The sequence below is a fragment of the Nannospalax galili genome, unplaced genomic scaffold (genome assembly GCF_000622305.1).
Source record: "Nannospalax galili isolate Female #2095 unplaced genomic scaffold, S.galili_v1.0 scaffold858, whole genome shotgun sequence".
Taxonomy (NCBI): Eukaryota; Metazoa; Chordata; class Mammalia; order Rodentia; family Spalacidae; genus Nannospalax; species Nannospalax galili.
The window spans coordinates 553468-561494 of NW_008341877.1; positions in this window are offsets into that span (position 1 = coordinate 553468).

Here is an 8027-nt window from a genome sequence, read left to right on the forward strand (position 1 = left end):
GTCTGGTAGAATTCTGCTGTAAATCCATCTGGTCCTGGGCTTTTTTTAGTCGGGAGGTTTTGTATTACTGTTTCAATTTCCTTATGTGCTATGGGTCTGTTTAAGCTGTTAATCTCTTCTTGGTTTAGTTTTGGTAGTTCCCATGCCTTTAGATATCCGTCCATTTCTTTTACGTTTTCAAATTTAGTAGCATATAGTTTTTCAAAGTATTCCTTATAAAGTTCTGTATCTTTCTGGTGTGTATTGTGATGTTTCCCCTTTCATCTCTGATTTTGTTGATTTGGAGGTGCTCTTTCTTTTTTTTGGTTAACTGGGCCGGTGGTCTGTCAATCTTGTTTATCTTTTCAAAGAAACAGCTCTTGCATTTGTTGATTCTTTGTATTGTTTTCTTTGTTTCAATTTCATTCATTTTTGCCCTGATTTTTATTATTTCTTCTTGTCTGCTGGGTTTGGGTTTCATTTGCTGTTGCTTTTCAATTGTGTTGAGTTGCAATGTCAAGTCATTTATTTGTATTCTTTCTGATTTTTTGATGTAGGCACTTAGAGCTATAAACTTCCCTCTAAGGACTGCTTTCAGCGTGTCCCAGAGGTTTTGTTGTGTTGTATTGTCATTTTCATTTAATTCCAGGAATACTTTTATTTCTTAATTTCTCTTTTGATCCATTCATCATTCAGGAGTGTGTTGTTTAATCTCCATGTGTTCATGTGGTGATTAGGGTTTCTTCGGGTGTTGATTGTAAGCTTTATTGCATTGTGGTCTGATAGAATGCATGGAATTATTTCAATCTTTTTGTATTTGTTGAGGTTTGTTTTGTGCCTCAGTATATGGTAGATTTTGGAGAAGGTTCCATGGGTGCCTTGTAGAAAGTATGTCCTTCGGTGCTTGGGTGGAATACTCGGGAAATGTCTGTTAAGTCCATTTGATATATGGTATTGTTTAATTCTGATGTCTCTTTGTTAACTATTTTGTCAGATATTAGAATTGCTATGCCTGGTTTTTTTTTTAGTTCCATTTGCTTGGTATATTTTTTTTTCCATCTTTTCACTTTGAGATAGCGTCTGTTCTTGAAAGTGAGATGAGTTTCTTGCAGACAACAAAAAGATGGGTTTTGTTTTTTAATCCATTCACCTAGTCTGTATCTTTTGACTGGGGAGTTCATTCTGTTAATATTTAAAGTTATTAATGAAAGACGAGTATTGAATCCTGTCATTTTTATTTCTGTCTGCATTCTTGATATAGCTGTATTTTTCCACAATTATACCATCATTGGATTTCTTTCCACAACCCCTTCGGTAAGTCATTTCTTTCTTCAGCTCTTTGTATTGCTTCCAGAATTCTCTGAAGGGCTGGTTTTGTGGACATGAATTCCTTCAGCCTTCTTATGTCCTGGAAGATTTTTCTTTCCCCTTTGCTTATAATAGACATTTTGGCTGGGTATAGTAATCTGGATTGTCATCTGTGGTCATTTAAAACTGGGAATACTTTGGTCCAGGCTCTTCTGGATTTCATAGTTTGCACTGAAAAGTCAGCTGTAATCCTAATGGATTTTCCTTTATATGTGATGTGTTGTTCTTCTTTTGCTGCTTTCAGTATTGTCTCTTTGTTTTGTACATTTAGTGTTTTTACTGTGATGAGCTATGGAGAGTTTCTTTTCTGGTCCTGTCTTTGATGTCACACAATTTCTGCATATTCCATTCTTATGATTTCTTAAATTTTTCATACTCTTGGCTTGAGTGGTCTAGTGTGTCCACTTTATCTTCCAGTCTTGAAACCCTGTTTTCCATTTCATTCGTACTATTGGTGAGGCTTTCTCATGTCGTTTCTAACTGGCTTACTGAGTGTTTCACTTCCTTCTTCATTTCAGCCTGAGTATTCTTCAATATTTCTAGTTCTTTTCTGAATTCATTCAGAAGTTTATCCCTATCTTCCTTCAGTTCTTTGGTTTCTTTGTTTGTGTGTTCTTTAAATTCACTGAATTCTTTTATCATGTTTATAGTTGTTCTTCTTAGTTCCGTGTCCTGCATTATCTCTAGGGGGTTCTCATTACACTCCTCTAGAGGACTATTGGTATTTGGTGGAGATATGTTATTTTGGTTTTTCATGTTATTATTTTTTCTCTGTGATTTTGACATGTGAATATCTTTTGTAGTTTCTGATTTATGTGTGAGACTCAAGTCTTCAAGTTTAGGTCTGCTTCTTTTTGTGAACTTTATGTGTCTTTGTGGTTTACTTTTTGGGCATGAAACGCTGGTTTATCCAAGGTTCCAGTTCTCTCTTTTTATTTCATATTTGTGTGGCCAGATTGCTCTTGTCTTCAGGAGTTCCCACAGAGGCCCAAGTCAGATGAGGATCAGATGCTCTCAGACTTTCTCCTAAGGTCTGAATCCCTCCAGGAAAAATTTTGGCCTCAGGAATTTGGGGGTTGGACTGACCTGGGAGCCAGGCCCAGGAAATATGCTGGTCTAGGGCAGCTGGTGGCTGTGCCACACAGAGATGCAAAGGGAGATGGGGGTGGGAAGCAGCCCCAAGGACTCTTGGGGACTGCACTGAGGAGCTGGGTTGGTCCCGGAGAGAGGCCTGTGGGTTGAAGAGAGCAAAAATCATTTTTTTTTTTTTTATCTTCAGCAATTAGAGAGGCCTTAAAATAGAATTCTTAATACTCTCTCAAACTGCTATTCTTGTCCTTGATGCAAGCAAAGAATTTTCTGCCATAAAAATCATCTAAATTTCTAGAAATTAATAAAATGCAAACTCCAGTCAATAATGTCATCAGTTATTTAAATGTATTTCAGACACAGCATGCCAGAGGGTTTGTTTACAAATTCATTAAATTCGGTTACTCTCTAAAATACATGCGATCCCAGTGAACCATAGTATCTTTTCAGTCGACTTAGTCCACATCTCAGTGTTTTTCTGATTCCTCTCTTTCGAAGATGAAATAACAGCATTTTTCTATTACATTTGCTATAAACACTACAATTATATATGACTGCTTTCCTGCATTTATAAACTATTTGAAACCAATGACACAAAGAAAGTTGTCTGTAGAGTCAACTTCTTTATTTTTCTGAACAACTGTAAAGAAATTGGAATCTAGGCATTTATTCATAGCAATGACTTCAGTGAAGAGAACCAGAGAAATAGTGAGTGAAAATATTTGGCATAAGAACTGAAAGGTAGCAGTAATTCAAGGAATGAAAAACCTTCACAAATTAATTCAAAGAAAATGATTCTTTAAATGATAGAGTTCAAGGACCATCACCACAAAGAAAAGACCCCAAATGAGCAGAAACAGGAGTGTGTGGTGCCTTCCTAGCATGACTGTGCTCCTTCATGTCAGCGTTGAAAAGAAGGCACTGTCATCCTGTCATCATCTTGCTTGGTTTCAGCTTTCAGGCATGAAAAGTGACTGGGAAGGACAAATGTTCAAAAGAAAGAAACAGAAAACTATGAGCACATCATGAGTGCTAACTCCAGAGTAACTGGTTTTTCAAGTATTATACAGGAAGTTGAGTGATGATTTATTCAGAAGCAGCAGGCTTTGGAGATTTTCACACCCTCCTGGTGAGGGGATCAAAGGGCCTGCCTGTGGTTTTATATACTATGAGAGTGGAATTCTAGGTATAGGAATTTCAGTAGGTTATTTTCCAGTAATAAGGGATAGCTATGTTTAAAAGGTCCATAGTCTTCATAGTCTTAAAGTACTCATATTTGGTCCTACATATTTTGTTTCCTAAATAGAAACTTTAGATATAACTTTGTGCCTTCAAATATCTCAGCTAAGGTGGCAACATGGCCTGATACTCTAAGAACTGGATGCAGGGCACCATATCATTATTCAGTAGTCACTGACTTTAGTGAAATCTCAGCAAGGGCTTCACTTTTTTACATTGCTTTTTAAATTTCTTTTTAATTGTGTGTGTCTGTGTGTGTCTGTGTGGGCATGTGCACCTGAGTGCTGCAGTCCTCAGATACCTGAAAGGCTGTCAGATCCCCTGGCTCTGGAGTTGCAGGCAATTGTTAGCTGCCTGACATGGGTGCTGGGAACGAAACTCAGGTTCTCTGCAGGCACAGCAAGTGCTCGTAACAGTTGAAGTCCCTGAGCTTCCCTTTTATCATATGTACAATGATTCTATTATCTGTCCTACCTTTCCTAATTGAGTAATTATGAAGAAGAAACAAATGCTTGTTGGAGTGTTTATAAGCAATTACACATAAAACGGGCAGGGTGCTTCTGACCAATGTAGCTGAGAAAATTCCACGTCCCCATCTTCCATTTCAAAGATAATATAGTTACATGTTTGGAGAGGAAATGCCAGACCCTCAGCTAAATCTCTTCTCAGTGTAATTTCATAACAGCTCGATTTAGGTTGTTGGAAGATAAACTTCCCAGTGATCAGTGGGGGCCTTCGCTGCCACAGTAACATGATTCTTGACACAGAGACACTCATCTATACCCAGAAATAAGCTCATTTTTATTAATGCACACATTCCTTTAAAAAGTGAAGTCTTAAGTACTCTTTGAGATACTTATAGATATAGTAAATTATTAGTAAATAGTGGCTTCTAGTTCTAACAAGTACAATTGTAATATATTTTCAGATTATGGCCTTTGGTTGAATAGACTCCATGACTAGATTTATCTTTTTGAATCAATATTTACCTCCTCACTTTTGGAGACACACAATGTTGCTCTGAAAATGCCAAAAAAAAAAAAAAAATCTATTCAAGGGTCTGTGAAAATAGCATAGCAGGTTAGCCATGGCCTCAGTGATGGAGATCTAATGGGGGTGTCTACTACCCAGTGTGTTTACATTTCTTTCAACTAAATATCCTTAATTCTCACTTGGTCAAATGTATTGAAATTTAAAGAACTGCTGCCTAGGAACCTTAGTGCACCATGGATATCAAATGCACACATACATATATTTCACATGTGTCTGTTCTACAGCAGGATGGAATCAATTCAGTTTTATAATGTACAGGATCAAACCTTCTCACAGGAGGTCAGGCATATCCACTGCAGCAGAGTGGTTCACTTAGAGAGTGAGACTGATCACACCCTGAAAGTTACCAGGAACACACTGAAAGCTGCTGAGCCACCACCCTACTCAGTTTCCACTTGTCCTTTTAAGAGAAGTTCAAGCTTGACTGAGGGATCTCAGTATGTATGTGTGAGTATATACTACAGGGTGGGATCTGTTGAGTTTCTGTCTTAAACCACAAAGAATGCAGCCAGTCAAGCATAAATAAACACTAGCACACCATTCTCTTGTCAGCAGTCTACCTGGGCACAATGCCTTCGAAAGTTTTGTTTCAGCGTTTCAGAATCAAACCATTGGAACAGAAAGATTGCTGATTGAGAGAGGATATAACCAGAGCATTAAAGAAACAAAGAGGATTCTTTCAGGTTTGCCAGGACTATTAAATGTACCCCTTATTCATTTGATTTCAAATAGCTTTGCACTGACCCCAAGTAAAGTCTCTCTTCAGGAACCTGCCCACGCCCCGCTGGTGCTAACTGTGCGTCTTTCATCTTTAGATCCTTAGTTCCTTGCTCCACCCTGCTACCCCTAATCAGTTTTGACTCTTCATTATACTCAGCAATATTTATTTTTCCTTATAATGAGACCATTCTAAATCCCATTTGCTCACTGCAAAGGTTTTTGGTTAGATAGCATAGATGCATCAGGTTATTAAACAAGAAAGCCATTCTTCATAACTGTCATCAGATCACTACTGTGAGGAATTTTCCTTTCAGATAAAAAGTGGAGGAAAAGTAGAATGTTAGAAAGCAAAAACCGAAACTAGAATTGATTTCACAGACAAAAATTTCCTCTATTTGTTGCTCAGTTGAAGCTTACATTGAATTAAGGAACTAGTCAGTAGCTGCTCACCTGAGTCCTTGTCCAGCAGTTATAGATGATGTCCTCTCAGGAAATAGTATCAGCTTCCCATCAGTGGAGGGTAAGCTAGATTGATTACTTATTACCACTGACGTCCTTGATCAAACAAGCTCATGCTGATAGAGCACCATCCCATGACTCATTATTTATTTCATAAATATTTATTTACCATTTACTTTTAAGGATGGTGTTTTGTGCTTCCTAGGTTGGCCTCTGAATTAAATTTACTCCCACCTCAGCTTCCCAAAGAGCTCAGGTTACAGGCATACAGGCATGCACCGTTATGTCAGACGTTAATGAATTCTTATCAAGCGCCTACCATGCATCAAACATAATGCTAGGAAATAGGACCAATAAGAAATAGCCTTAATTCTGTTATGGAGTTGAAATGAAGCACATAAAATTAAACACACAGCCATTTGTAGGTGTGAATATATAACTATTTGGGGGTGGGGAGCATGCTACTGATGTTTAGTTAAATTGTTATGACAACAAACTGCAGTCTTAATATTTATGTTTATGTCCAGAGACAAAGGCGTCTCTTAGCCTTAGTCAGAGAACTTTCTCTGCAATGAACAGTGGTCAATGCAGAGACTCTTGGCTTCATACAGTGCTGAGAATAAGTGACAGGTGTTTAGTCCTAAATAAGACATTTATTCCACCCCTTCTAAGGCTTAGGAAGATTGCAGAGAAGAGTAGAACGAAGGAGACTGAAGACGATAGGATGGAGGGCTGCAAAACTCTGTCTTCAGCGCTCCAGAGCCACTGTACTCCAGAACTCACAGTAGCTGTGATTCTCGGGGTAGGCTCAAGATTGGACCTGTCAACAGTCAATCATAGATCAGGGAAGGACTCAAGAGGCCCTACCCCTTCGTCCTGAACTATTAGCTATGGATGGATTCTGGGGAAGGGACTGTCATGGTCTAAAGTTGTATACCCACTAATGAGCCCACCAGGCCAAACCCATGGCAACACAGATGGTCCTGGTTAAACTCGATGGGTGACAGAATGAAAAAAAAATGAATGTGGGAAAGGGACTCATAGAAGAAGTAGGCATGAACAGGGATGGGAGATAAGAGAGGTGGGGTGAGAATAGTCAAAATGCATCATTTATGTATGAAATCATCAAAGCACACATTTGATAAAAGTTATATAAAAATGTAACAGTTGGTTTTACTTATATAACTTTAAAGTTTTATCATGTTATAGCTGTTCATGATCATTAATCACGTGCTTTATCATTTTTGCAAAAGTACCCAATACATAAAGTATTGAGCCAATTAACTTTAAAGTTGGGATAATCTTGAGAAGATATTTTCTCTGAAAGCCTGTGTGTGTGTGTGTGTGTGTGTGTGTGTGTGTGTGTGTGTGTACTGCACCATGAAAGGCATAAAAATACATTCCAGGGGATGTGTTTTCAGATTAAGTCAGTATCACTGGAAGACTTTATTCTGGTCAATAGCTACTTATAGGAATCATGTACTAATTTTGCTACTTTTAAAACTCCACATTAACCATAAATCACTCTATAGATTATACAAAAATTTTTCAGCTATATCAAGAAGAAAATAAAGACAATTAAGTTTAGATATATTCGAAACCTCAACAAGAGAACTGGAGATGCAAGGGAAGAGAAAGGCTAGCATTTCTTACATGGCATCATAGATTCCCATTCATCTGGCTAAGTAGCATTCTACTATGGTATTATAAACAAGCCCATCTTCTTTTGGGAAAACGAAGCAGCTGGTTCTAGTGAGCTGTAACCACAATACAACTCCCACTTCAGTGGATTGCTTTAGTTATGGGTCACTGACCCATACTATGCCAACCAACACTTCATTGGAATTTTATTTTTTTTCTCTGTATCAGGAAATGCGATGCTGTGATGTAAGAGCAGGAAAGCTAGTAGTCATATTTCTTATTGTGAGGGCAAAAGCCAGTTTGGTAAACAGACACAACTGAAAGAGAAAGAAATGTCTAGCAGCATGCAAATACCTGGTTTCAAAATACTTTGGAAGTCAGCCTGGAACCTGATTTATGAAAAATGCCCAGTAATGTTCTAGAGCATTTTCCCTAAGCTAGTACGTAGAGTACCTGCCCCACCAACACTCCTGAGTAAT